At 41.8% G+C, this 13,939-nt stretch overlaps 1 protein-coding gene across 3 annotated transcripts in view; it reads left to right on the top strand.

The window, feature by feature from the left end:
• The window catches only part of scaper (S-phase cyclin A-associated protein in the ER), a 283,244-nt gene that overhangs the window by 117,607 nt on the left and 151,698 nt on the right, over positions 1 to 13,939 (top strand). The gene's annotated exons all lie outside the window — the stretch shown is intronic.

The raw sequence follows: 13,939 nt of genomic DNA, 5'->3' as shown, positions 1-13,939 counted from the left end.
CTGGGACTTGATGCTAAATATCATAATCAGTGCTATAATGGAGTCACTGTGGTATTGGCATTTTTTAAACGACAAACCATGGAAAGTTAGAAAACTTCTATATTTGTAAATCTATGTATTAGATTGAGCTGTGCTCAGTTCTCGAAAGCATTATATGTAGTGTTCTAGTGCAATATGAGAGTGCTACATTGTGACAAGAGCTGTCCTGTCCTTCTGGTTCAAGTGAATGTGAAAGATCTTGTAGCCTGGCCAACAGTCTTCCTCTGCAAATGGTATCAGAAAATTTGACTTTTATATTGGCTTTATTGGGAAACTTCTGAAGATCAGATGTTGAACTGAATTACCAGAGATGGGTGCTCACCAGAGATGGTGTATCCTGGCCTCCACATCATATTGAGACAAATGCGTTCTGCTGGTCATAGAGCCACAATTCCTGCCACTACCTGATTAAAAAATGTTGCACTCTGGCAGTTGAAGGAGGGACTACAGGGACGTTTTAAATGTTTCACTTTGGGATTTCGATTTCAACCACATCATAGCATTGTGAAAGAGGTGGCTGCTGAGATTCTTAATGCATTGTTTTAATTTTCCAATGAATTGGGAATGGAAAATAGGGACAGAAAACTGGAAACTATGGTCCAAGTAGGTTGACATCTTCCCCATGACAAATGTTAGAAGCTGTTGTAAAACACTTTAGAGAAGGGTGTTAAGAATAGTTCAGGTACGTAAACTTTGACAAATATGATAAGGTTTAAATGGGTGCCTTTTTACAGTCTTTCTCTCATGGGCCTCATTTAAGAAAAAAGACCACACCGTGTTGGTCACCTCCAGTAGGTGAGTCAAATAACTTTTCTCATCTGTGACAGTTTTGGAAGAAAAACTTTAGAGGAAGTTCTATACAGGAAGATCATGTGACCCCATTGCCAAGAAACTTGTTCTGCTATTTTGATCAGTCAGTATTTTCCAACTCTGCTGTAAACGCAGACATATCCTAAGCTGCACTCTGAGTTCTTCAATGTGTCACTGACTCCAGAGAAGCATATGATTACAAAAAAAACTTAGTTCTTACACAAAACTTGCTGTGCAAGCAAATATCTTTTGGAGGGCATGCTGTATGTTTTGGTGCAAGTACTGTTTTATGAACCTTTGTTGACTAAATTCCCTGACAGCATGATATTTTCTTCCATTGTTAATTTCTTGCTTTGTTTCCATATGAGAAAAACATTGGTGCCATTACAAATGTGCTGACTAATCGGTATCTGCAAATTAGCTCCGTAATGTCTAGTGCACAAAGGAATTGTCATGTGAATTGCTACCCTGCGCAGATATGTTCCTGGCTTGTGACAGATTGACTGACTGACTTATTTCAGTTTCAGAATGGGCCGAGAGGCTCTCGTCACTTCACTGTCATGATTTCAGGATTCCTGTGCCTGATCATTGTGTGACTTTAAACTTTCAGCTGAGATCGCTGTGTAGGTGATTAGTGGTGTTTTTCTTCAGTTGAATAGTTTGCTGCTGCAGAGATTAAGACACATTATCCACATGGCCATTCATTGTATCAGAAAACTTCTTATGCCCATAGAACTGTTACTCTGGTTGGAAAAGTTGGGAAATCAATGGAAATGCAATATGCGACAGATTTGAACCTTCACTTTGAGATGTACATCCTGTTAGAAAGGAAACACCCCATACATTAGGTCTAATCATGAAGATTTGTATAGGAGGCTCAAGGCTTTTGTTTGTAATGGACTTTGGTTTTAATGTAAACAAGTCTGGTGTTGTGATGCATGACTCTGCGATTCTAAGTGTGAGCAGCTTGAGAGAACAGTATGATGCACAAGCTGGCTAATGGTCATTGGGCAAATACACACTGATGGCAATATACTAACCTTAATCGGAGAGCTCAACAACCAAGCCTGCTCTTGATGTTTCTGTTTGTGTGCATCCCTGGAAACAGCCCATGCCGTTTGCTTTGTGAAGCTGCTCCAGATAAATCTCGACAAAGGCTATTGCATCTTCTTTGCAAAGGTAATAAAATGTGAGGCTGGATGAACACAGCAGGCCAAGCAGCATCTCAGGAGCACAAAAGCTGACGTTTCGGGCCTAGACCCCCATCTGATGAAGGGTCTAGGCCCGAAACGTCAGCTTTTGTGCTGCTTGGCCTGCTGTGTTCATCCAGCCTCACATTTTATTATCTTGGAATTCTCCAGCATCTGCAGTTCCCATTATCTCTGATACTTCTTTGCAAAGGTACATTTTTGCCAGGCAATAACCATCTTTATCAATAAAGAATCTGACCATCACCCTGTGACTTTCAATGGCTTTCACACTACCAAATCGCCCCCTAATTGACAACTGGGGTTAACATTGACCAGAAACTGAGGTGGATTAGCCATGTAAATAATGGGTAGAAGAGCAGGTTAGAGGCCAGAAATTCTACGATGAGTAACCAAACTCCTAATTTCCCAATGACTGTCCATCATCTACAAGGCATAAGTTAGTTGCCTGGATGAGTGCAGCTGCTATAACACTTCAGGGCAATTTGGGATGGATGTTGCCTAGCCAGCAACACTCACATTCCAAAAACAGATTAAAAATAAAAATGTTCACAAGGTGGTGGACAGCAACCTCTTTCACACAGCAGTCACTTCAAAGGCATGAAGAAAGCATCTGACAGGAAAGGCTTTTCTCACTACCAGTCAAGCTAGATCTTGGTGCCTATTTGTAACTTCTAACAATGAGACATTCTGCCAAATGACTTTGACAGCCTTTTTGGAGAGTTATGTGTCAGGGCTAGCCCTCTCCTTTCCTTTTCCAGCAGGGCCTTGAGAAGGTTACATGCTGACCACTGCTTGATGGACTTGTGGTCAAAAGCATTTTTCTGTTTAAATTTCTTCACAGTGGACAAGTGGTACAGCATGGTCCAGCTACAGCAATGTGATCAGATCCATCCTTAGGTGCACTATGGGCACTTCGAACTTCAACATGTAGCAACACTGATGCTTGCACACTGAAGGTCTACACACAAATGGACTGACTGCATACATGAGGGTAGTGCTGGGCACATCTTTTTCTCCCTTTATCTAGATGGTTGTACAGAGCGTCCTTGTGAACATGATTCATTTCAACTTCCAGATATAGTAGAAGATGGCTCGATTAATTGCCACGTACAGCAGCACAGAGTGTCTCGCACCTGGTGATCAGGTTCTTATCCAAAATGGAGAGGAAGCACTGCTCCATATGCTCAGTTTTTTGTGTTGAACCATGTCGGTGCTCTCCTTCCAGTTTTTGGTGCAAGTTCTGCCCTATCTGAAACAAATCCCCACCTTGTTCAGGTAATCTGCCTTGACAAGAAAGGGGTCAAAAGATCAGTTAACCCTGTGCCCACCTTACTGCAACCTAGCCAAGACCAACACAAGCAGATAGGGAACTTGTGGGTTTCGGCACTCTGAGTTATTTAGTTGCTCACTGTTTGGTAATATTGTTTGGGGGTAGGTGGCCAAGGAATTGTTAACATCCATCTAAATAGGCTTTAATTTACAGTCAGAAGTCACACGACACCAGATTTATAGTTCAACAGGCTTATTCAACTGACAAAGGACTAGCACTCTGAAAGCTTGTGATTTCAAACAAATCTGTCGGACTATAACCTGGTAATGCTTTGTAAGAACCACATTCCTGTCATCAGGTGAATTCCTGAACTATGTATTGAGATTTACATTCTGCAGCCTTGCAACATTGAGACTCATTAAGGTCTCAATGAGTCTTTCAGAAAGCTTGTAACTTTGTAACTATCTTCTATCTCCTTGTGCTGTATGCAACATCTGGGGAACTTTCTTGTGTCTGAATTTGAATGTTTTGTGTGCCAATGTACAGTGCCAATGAAAATGGTCATTTTTATTACAAAATGACTTTTTAATTATTATTATGTCCTGCAGACTTTTTTCTCATAAGCATTCTGGATTTTTATTGTCTTTCTTTTAGTTCCGATCAACTAAATTTATCAAAATAGCAATAAATAGTTGTTGGAAAAGCATGTTGAATATAAGTTATTAAGTTTAGATGTGTGGCATATGTAAGACCTTTGTGATGTTAGCTAAGTTGGTGATCACATTTACCTAGTAGTATTGGTATAATTGACTGTGACTCATTTCGATTGCAGTCTTATCACCCGTATGTAAACCAGTTTCAATAAGTAGAGGTGCTGTCTTTATTCTAATACGAGAGCTGGAGATCAAACTTAAATTGACACTCTTAAATTCTCAGAGATGACAGTCATGTCGTAGTTTCATGTTGTAGAAACCAACTCTGATGGAAACTCTGATACCAGGCGCATTATACAATTAGTTAAAAGAAATTGTACTACAAAAGAGACTGCAGTGTAAGATTAATTTGCTACTTGGCTTAATCATTACAATGTGTCAGTTATCATCAAATTCGAGGAAAACCATTGTGGCATTGCACATTTAACAAATCATTTCTTGCAGGTTTGCTGTTGTGAAATTCCTTTTCTGCTTTGAAGATGTTGTATAATGCAAAATTTTTGGAAAATTTGAGATGTAGTAATCTCAGATCACGCTCATTTGTCACTGTGTATAGTACTTTATTCTGGCAGCATTCTTTGTCTCCTGTTGTTGGCAGCAGTCTACAGTTAATACAGTTGGGGAAGAAAATTTATTTCTTTTTTCTTGAGCAGTTTTGTGTCAGCCTTACGATTTTCAAGCGTTTCAAAAAAGTTTGGGTTCACACATTTTCTTGAGCTTTTGCAAATTTTTCCAATCTGTTAATTCATCAGCATCTCAGAATTATTTCTTTCAAATATGCTCCTTCACTGACCTTTCAAAGGGAAAAAATCTGGGATGTAATGACTGCTGTGAGGCAGAATCCCAATTCCTTGTTAGTTCCTGTAGAATCTCCTCTTTGTCTGAATAGCTGTGCGATGGTTCAGTGTGGACTTTCTTTTGCTTTAGTGATCTGAGAGACTTGGTACCAAATTACTCTTTGTTCTGTTGGGAACCTCCAGCACAAGATCTTGCAAAGTTGATTTTAGGTGACAGCTTTCACCTGTTGACCTGGGCATGCTGGAGCCAAACTAGGCAAATCAGAGCTGCAGTGCCTCATATCTCTGAAAGCTGTGGCTCTTAGCCAATGTAAACAAGATGTAGGGAAGCAGTTGAACAGTTTTGTTTTGAGCAACGTTGACGCATTGTGTAAAGAATATCATTTGCTTTACTGAAATCTCCAATTTGATATGTGTACAAGTAAACAAGTATTTCAGATTCCTTATTGCTTCAGAATTCAAATGGATTAATTGTTTGGAACACCGTTATTTGGAAGCAGTTACTAAGTTGGCACTGGTGATAAAGCACTTTGTGAGTGACTTGAAAACACTTTTTAAGAGACTGAGTCTTTTTTGTATGCCTGCCAAACTCCAAATAACTGGAATTCTTATGGAGCCGTACTAACTTGTCAGAGGCAGATTTATTTGTTTCACTGTTTTCTTGTTGAATATTGTGTTAAAAAAAATTGCCTTCATTTTAGGACTCATCACATCTCAGGAGTGTAGCCATACATTTCACATGCAGTGAATTAGTCTGAATTGCATAGCTGTTTTGAAGTGACATTATTCCTTTGTACAGGCAGTAATACAATGAATAACAAATTAACCTGTTTTTGCTGATGGTTGACGAAAGAATGTTTGTCAGAAAAATTAACCATATGTTGCTTATTGTTGGTCAAGGAGTGCCTTGGGATATACTAGCATCTGCCTAGCCAAGCTTCGGTTTAAAGTCTTATCAAAGGATGGAACAGCAGTGCAGTGCAGCACTTCCTCAGTGTAGAGTCAAACTATCAGCCTAGATTGGGTACTTCAGTGCTGAAGAAGTGTGAGCCCAGACTTTCTGACTTGGACATACAAGCTTACCTAATGAATTTTATTTGATAGTGGTACCTATTGTTTTGAAGCAATGATCGTTGAAATGAGAATCGAGATCGCAGGTCAGCATAACAAAAACATGTTGGTGACAAAGCCCACATCATAATACCTAGACAGTGAAGTGAGCACATTCTAGTTAATATGGCAAATGTCTGTGAACAATGCTTCATCTTCCTTCACCAAGAAGAGTAACACATGTGTGATCTAAGATGTGTGGACTTATAAGTAATAGATTTCTAGCTGCAAACTTAATAGGAAAATTTAAGAAGAATTCTTACACTTATTTGGCAGCTCAGTATTTCCTTTCTTATAGAAAGTTAGTTGTCAGTTCACCGACAGCTCATGGACTGCAGTGGTTCATGAAGGCAGCCCACCACCAAGAGTAACTAGTGATAGGCAATAAATGCCGTGGAGCCAGCAAATAAGCACATACCACAAGTGGGGGGAAGGATTCCTGGCATCAGAACAATTGCCTGAGACAAATAATTATTTATTTAATTGCCTTTCAGTTAAAATTATTTAAAATCCTACTTTGAAAATGCCTGAATACACATTATTACCTATTGGACCAGTTCAGACTGTTTTTCAAATCACACTCCTTCCAATTATTGTTCTTTATCTGCAAGGTTCTTCATTCTATTCCACTCTGCATTATTCCTTAAAAGAAAAGGCCCAAATCTTTTGAGTCTCCAGATTGTTAGAAACCACACATAAACCCGAAAGATTTTTGGTGAGACCCTGCAGAGATCCTGACTCACTGGCTCCATGAGAATTGTCTGAGAAGTTTGGACTTCGCATGAGCAATTTCCCTGCCCTACAGAACCTTCCAAAAATGTCTGTGATTCCAAATTAATGTTTGCAGTTATAGAAAGTTGCGACTTACTTACCTGGGAAAATTGCTCAAGAAATGTCAAATAGTTCAAATCATGTCTGACTCCTGGGTGTACAACTGACACACCCCTCTTACTTAACACTGATTTTCCCACCTACCCTGAACCTATTACTACCTACTCCAACCCATCAAATGCCTCCTCCAATCCAACCTCACCATTCAGCTCAGCTCCCATATCCGCCAAGTTCCCTTGACTAGTCGCAGCTACCCCACTGATTATTAACCCATCTTACTCAGCTGTTGCCACACCACCTCAAAGTTCCACACCTATCCATTTGCCTCACTTACACTACTCCCTCATCAAATTAAATTCTCTACATATTTTTACTTTAAAAGAGGCTTTGGGACAATTAAACTCTTGCTACTCTGTGGGGATTCCTGCACTTGAGGAGTTTGGAAGGATTTACCATTGGAAGATCAGTCTGAAAAAAATCAGAAGATAACAAGAGGGGTTCCAATTCAGGTGGAAGGTTTTGAGCACAATGTTTAAATTTATCCTCAGACTTTTACCATATTTGCTTTCTGAACAGCCCCAATTATAAGCCTGGCTTGCCTCTCAGACCGGAGATTATTGCATTTTGACCTCTGTCAGCTGTGGCTTAGCCCTCACCAACCATAGCATAACAGAATCCTTTGAGGTCAAGATAGGGGTCAAGCAGGGATATGTCATCGCCCCCATCCTTTTCTCTATCTTCACTGCCACCTTGCCAAGAACATGTTTCCCTGTTGTGTGAGCATCATCTCCAAAATGGATGGAAAATAACACCAACCTTATGGAACTGAAGTACATGGATGACAATGTCACCTCTGTTCTTCAAGCCTTGTCTAATGTCTCAACATACTGAAGAATTGGTCTCACCTCAACCTCAAGAAAACTCAAATCTCTTAACAACCCATCCCTCCATTAAGATCAACGGAGAAATCCTCCCAAACGTGAACATTTTCCCTATCTGGGAAGCTATCTCTCATCTAAGGCTGACATTCATTCAACGTCACATCCGAACTGTGAGAGCCACCTTAAGGCATCTCGGAACGAGAGGTTTTGATGACCGTGACATCCATGATCATACCAAGATCTTTGTATATAAGGCAGTCATCCTTCACTTTGTATGGCTGTAATACTTGGGTTACGTATGGCAACGGCCTCAAGACACTTGAGAAATACCATAAATGCTGTTTGAGACTGATTGTTTGCATCAGTTGGGAGGACTGGCATACTAACATTAGCACCCTTGCAGCAGCTAATACCACTATCATTGAGGCCATAATCATCTCGAACCATCTTTCCATGTGCTTAGGATGCCCGAGTTCTGGCTGCCAAAGCAAAGCTTCATTGCCCAGTTCAAGGAAAGCACTTGAATGAGAGGACTAAGTAAGCATTTCAAAGATTCTCTGAAGGTTTCCCTCAAAAAATGCAACACAGATGTCAATGCATGGAAGATCCTCTTTCAGAAGAAATTGACTTGGAGGAAAATCCTGTACAATGAGATGCATTCTTTGAGAACACCCATTCACAAGGGGATTTCAGGAAAGGAACTGGAGAAAGATCATGTCATCCTGTTGAATGGCGGAGCAAGCTTGAGGGGCCAAACAGCTTCCTCCTCCTCTTATTTCTTATGGTTTTAAAACAATGACATTGATCTCAAAGCCAAGGATCTTTTCACCTCCCGGAAACACCTGTTAAATGTATGGTCAGAGATGTGGCTCCAGGATCTGGTTCATCAGCCACACAAGGACTCTTGGAACCCGTGACCACTGACATGGAATTTCCTAAGTGGGCAATCATGATTGTTAGCAAATGATTGCTGCTGATGAGTTCATAACATTCTCATCTCTGAACTAAAGGTTCTGGGTTCAAGCTGGAGTGTGTAAAAACAAAATGTAACACTACAGAACTCTTCGTAGTTCCTCTGTGCTGCAGTGTGTGGTGGCTCGTTGGAACAATGTTCTAATGCAGCTTCGTTTGTGGGTGTTGGGATGGTTGCTCCTGTAGTTCAGTATTTGGTCCGTATGTGTTGTTTTCTTGTACACGCTGGTTTGAAGTTCCCCATTGACTGTTCGCTCTACTGTGACATCTAGGAATGGCAGTTTGTTGTTGTTTTCCTCCTCTTTTGTGAATGTTATGCCAGTAAAGGGTATTATTGATGGTCTTGAAGGTTTCCTCTAATTTGTTTTGTTTAGTGATGACAAAGGTGTCATCCACGTAGCGGACCCAAAGTTTGGGTTGGATGATTGGCAGAACTGTTTGTTCGAGTCTCTGCATTACTGCCTCTGCTAAGAACCCTGATATCGGAGATCCCATGGGTGTACCGTTGGTTTGTCTGTAGGTTTTCTTATTGAAAGTGAAGTGGGTGGTGAGGCATAGGTCCACTAGCTTGATGATGTTGTCCTTGCTGATGAGGTTGGTGGTGTCTGGTGTATGTGTCTTTGGTTCTTCTAATAGTGTAGTCAGTGTTTCTTTGGCCAGGTTGACGTTGATGGATTTGAACAGGGCTGTTACGTCGCTGCACTGCAGCACAGAGGATCTACGAAGAGCAGAAGAAAATCACCGATACAGCGTATTCAAAAAGAATGGGTACCCAATGAACGTAGTCCGCCGATTTCTCAGCAACAAACCCAAACAAACAGGCAAAATGGGTCCAGAAACCATAACCACTCTCCCCTACATCAAAGACATTTCCGAAATGACTGCCAGACTACTCGGACATCTTGGCATCAGGGTAGCCCACAAACCCACCAACACACTAAAACAGCAGCTAATGAACTTAAAAGACCCTATGCAGACAACAAATAAAACAAACGTCATCTACAAAATACCTTGCAAGAACTGTGACAAACACTACATTGGACAAACTGGCAGAAAGCTAGCCACCAGGATACATGAACATCAACTAGCCACAAAACGACATGACCCACTATCACTCGTATCCTTACGTACAGATGAGGAAGGACACCACTTTGATTGGGACAACACATCCACCCTAGGACAAGCCAAACAGAGACACGCACGAGAATTCCTAGAGGCATGGCATTCCAACCAGAACTCCATCAACAAACACATTGATTTGCAGCCAATCTACCATCCTCTGAGAAAAAGAACAGGAGATGACATCACCAACGCAGGAAATGACATCACCAATCCAAGAAAACCTAACCAGATAAATAGAAAGCGGGACATAACACCAGTACTTCATCGGAGGCTCACTGATGATGTTAGCTAGAATGGTGACGAAATGTCTGAAAACTAAACTAACCTTCCAGCTCAGCGAGCAGACTCACATCCAGAATGATTAGCTTTTAACTTAGCATGTCATGTCTTTTGAGTTACTTCTCATAACCAAAAAGTCAAATCAAATTTTAATACCTGTAACAAAGGCAATGATTGTACCAAGCATCTGCAGTAAGAAGCTTGATAACTTAAACCAGACAAAATACAGATGAATAGGAAATATAGAAATTCTAAGAAAAACTTCAGTCACAGAAAATGATTAATGCCCAAGCATGGCTTTTCACAGAAGTTCACAAATGTAAGCATTATTGCATTGGCACCTACGCTTAAACGTTCTTTTTCAGGAGCCTGAGCAATGAATCACTTTTCCTCAGTTACTTTAAGCCCCACATTCATAGGTTTTCATTGCCAGAACTGATGTCCTTCAAGTTTTATTTGATTTAAGTCATCCTCTGGTACTCTGTGTTGTCTTGCACAATGGTCATATGCCCATTGCCATGGGTTTTAATTTTTTTAAAAAATGTTTTATACCTACAGCTGTAACAGTAGTTGATTTTTATATAAGGCCTATGAAGTAATACAGTGAAATGCATCAACTAGTTCATAGGAGATATTAAGCAAAGTTTGACACCAAGCTAACAGAATTAGTATATTAAGAATGGTCAAAGAGGTAAGCTTTGAGAAATGTCTCAAATGAAGAAAGCTGGAGATGTTTAGGAAGGCATTTGCAGAGTTTAGGGCTTTGACAGCTTAAGGCTAGAGGATTTGGGGATGCTCAAGAGGAGAGAATTGGAGGAGCACAGAAATTAGAAAATTGTGAACTGGAGGAGGTTATAAAGAGTAAGGAAGAATGAGGTCATAGATTAATTTGAAAACAAGGATGAGAATTTTTATTTCAGGCATTGTTAAACAGGGAGCCAGAATACAGAGCTAATGGGAACTGCAGATGCTGGAGAATCCAAGACAACAACATGTGAGGCTGGATGAACACAGCAGGCCAAGCAGCATCTCGGGAGCACAAAAGCTGACGTTTCGGGCCTAGACCCTTCTTCAGAGAGGGGGATGGGGTGAGGGTTCTGGAATAAATAGGGAGAGAGGGGGAGGCGGGCCGAAGATGGGGAGAAAAGAAGATAGGTGGAGAGGAGAGTATAGGTGGGAAGGTAGGGAGGGGATAGGTCAGTCCAGGGAAGACGGACAGGTCAAGGAGGTGGGATGAGGTTAGTAGGTAGATGGGGGTGTGGCTTGGGGTGGGAGGAAGCGATGGGTGAGAGGAAGAACAGGTTAGGGAGGCGGAGACAGGTTGGACTGGTTTTGGGATGCAGTGGGTGGAGGGGAAGAGCTGGGCTGGTTGTGTGGTGCAGTGGGGGGAGGGGACGAACTGGGCCGGTTTAGGGATGCAGTTGGGGAAGGGGAGATTTTGAAATTGGTGAAGTCCACCTTGATACCATTAGGCTGCAGGGTTCCCAGGCGGAATATGAGTTGCTGTTCCTGCAACCTTTGGGTGGCATCATTGTGGCACTGCAGGAGGCCCATGATGGACATGTCATCTAAAGAATGGGAGGGGGAGAGGAAATGGTTTGCGACTGGGGGGTGCAGTAGTTTGTTGCGAACTGAGCGGAGGTGTTCTGCAAATGTTCGCTCCACACTGCCCTCCAACCCCACCACACCCGGCACCTTCCCCTGCAACCGCAGGAAATGCTACACTTGCCCCCACACCTCCCCCCTCACCCCTATCCCAGGCCCCAAGATGACATTCCACATTAAGCAGAGGTTCACCTGCACATCTGCCAATGTGGTATACTGCATCCATTGTACCCGGTGTGGCTTCATCTACATTGGGGAAACCAAGCGGAGTCTTGGAGACCGCTTTGCAGAACACCTCCGCTCGGTTCGCAACAAACAACTGCACCTCCCAGTCGCAAACCATTTCCATTTCCATTTCCACTCCCCCTCCCATTCTTTCGATGACATGTCCATCATGGGCCTCTTGCAGTGCCACAATGATGCCACCCGAAGGTTGCAGGAACAGCAACTCATATTCCGCCTGGGAACCCTGCAGCCTAATGGTATCAATGTGGACTTCACCAGTTTCAAAATCTCCCCTTCCCCAACTGCATTCCTAAACCAGCCCAGTTCGTCCCCTCCCCCCACTGCACCACACAAACAGCCCAGCTCTTCCCCCCCCCCCCACCCACTGCATCCCAAAACCAGTCCAACCTGTCTCCACCTCCCTAACCTGTTCTTCCTCTCACCCATCCCTTCCTCCCACCCCAAGCCGCACCCCCATCTACCTACTAACCTCATCCCACCTCCTTGACCTGTCCGTCTTCCCTGGACTGACCTATCCCCTCCCTACCTCCCCACCTATACTCTCCTCTCCACCTATCTTCTTTTCTCCCCATCTTCGGTCCGCCTCCCCCTCTCTCCCTATTTATTCCAGAACCCTCACCCCATCCCCCTCTCTGATGAAGGGTCTAGGCCCGAAACGTCAGCTTTTGTGCTCCTGAGATGCTGCTTGGCCTGCTGTGTTCATCCAGCCTCACATTTTGCTGTCTTGAGCCAGAATACATCCGTGATTGTGAAAGCGATAGGTGAATGGGACATGGTTCTGGCGCGAGTTTTTTAGTTAGCTAGAAGTCTGTAGAAGGTGGACTGTGGGACACCAGCTAGAGGTGCATTGGAATAGTTAGGTCTAGATAAAGTCAGACTAACAAATACATGGGAGTACGTTTGAGCAGCAGATGCAGGTCAAAATTGGGCCATATTACAAAGGTGGAAATAGGCAGTCTTAGCACATGCATCAGTCAAATGTGTTCCAGTTAAATAAATTTAGACAGCAGAAATGTCTTTATTCTCACCTGGAAATATTCCTTATTAATATGTTCTTACATGTGTGTTCATGTATGAAATTTATGTAGATTATATACTTGCTTATTGCAAGATGTGTGAGGCAAGGTATTTCACAGTTAGAAAGCTATTGCATTGGTAAACATCTACATCCAGAGATATAACTGCTGCAGTAAAAGGAGAAAAAGGTAAAATTAACTAACCGTGGTCAAATGGTAGCTTTGATGTCAGTGTGTGGTCCATTAATGCATCAGATTGATTGCCTGCGTAAACCATAACTTTACTCTTAGAAATCGATGCTTTAAGTGTTGTGCAATGTTGGGATAAACTGAAAATAGAGTTGAGAATTTTACTGATCATTGGGCACCACCAGGTAGGATGAGATCTCCTTCACTGATATATTGTTGGTTCTGTGTAGCACCCATTGCAAACACTTCTTGTAAGTTTAAATTGTATTTCACCATTACACTTTGTCTAACTTTCCATTTAAGTAAGGCACTTCACTGAAGAAATATACAACACAGTATGGCATCAAGTCAAATAAGGCGATTTTGAGGAGAATCTTAAAGGAGGAGAACAAAGCAGAGAACCAGAGAGGTATATTTCAAGGAATTTCAGAAATTGGGGTCTAGGCAACTATAGGAATATCCACCAATCATGGACCGATTGTAATTGGGTGCATGTACATGTGTAAACAGCATTAAAATGATCAAAAGTCAGTATAAGATTAGCTGAGAAATATTGGTTGAAACTGGATGTTTTACTTGTCTTATACCAAGAGCCATTTATTAAGTACATATCATGAAATTGATCTGAATATTTATACTATGTAATAGAAAAAGTAACAATCCTCACATAACTGGAATTTTTCATGTTTTTATTAGAAAAGAACATCATTGAGCATTTCACAAGTGAAGGGGAATCTCCACAAGATGTTTATACTGAGTGTGCACTTAGAAACAGGCCTTTAAGAAGGCTTTAAAGGAAGGGAGAGACATGACTATAGGAAGCAGTCTCTTTAGTGTTGAAAACAATA

This window comes from Stegostoma tigrinum, chromosome 36 (assembly GCF_030684315.1).
Source record: "Stegostoma tigrinum isolate sSteTig4 chromosome 36, sSteTig4.hap1, whole genome shotgun sequence".
NCBI classification, from domain to species: Eukaryota; Metazoa; Chordata; class Chondrichthyes; order Orectolobiformes; family Stegostomatidae; genus Stegostoma; species Stegostoma tigrinum.
This window is presented reverse-complemented; position numbering and strand designations above follow the sequence as displayed.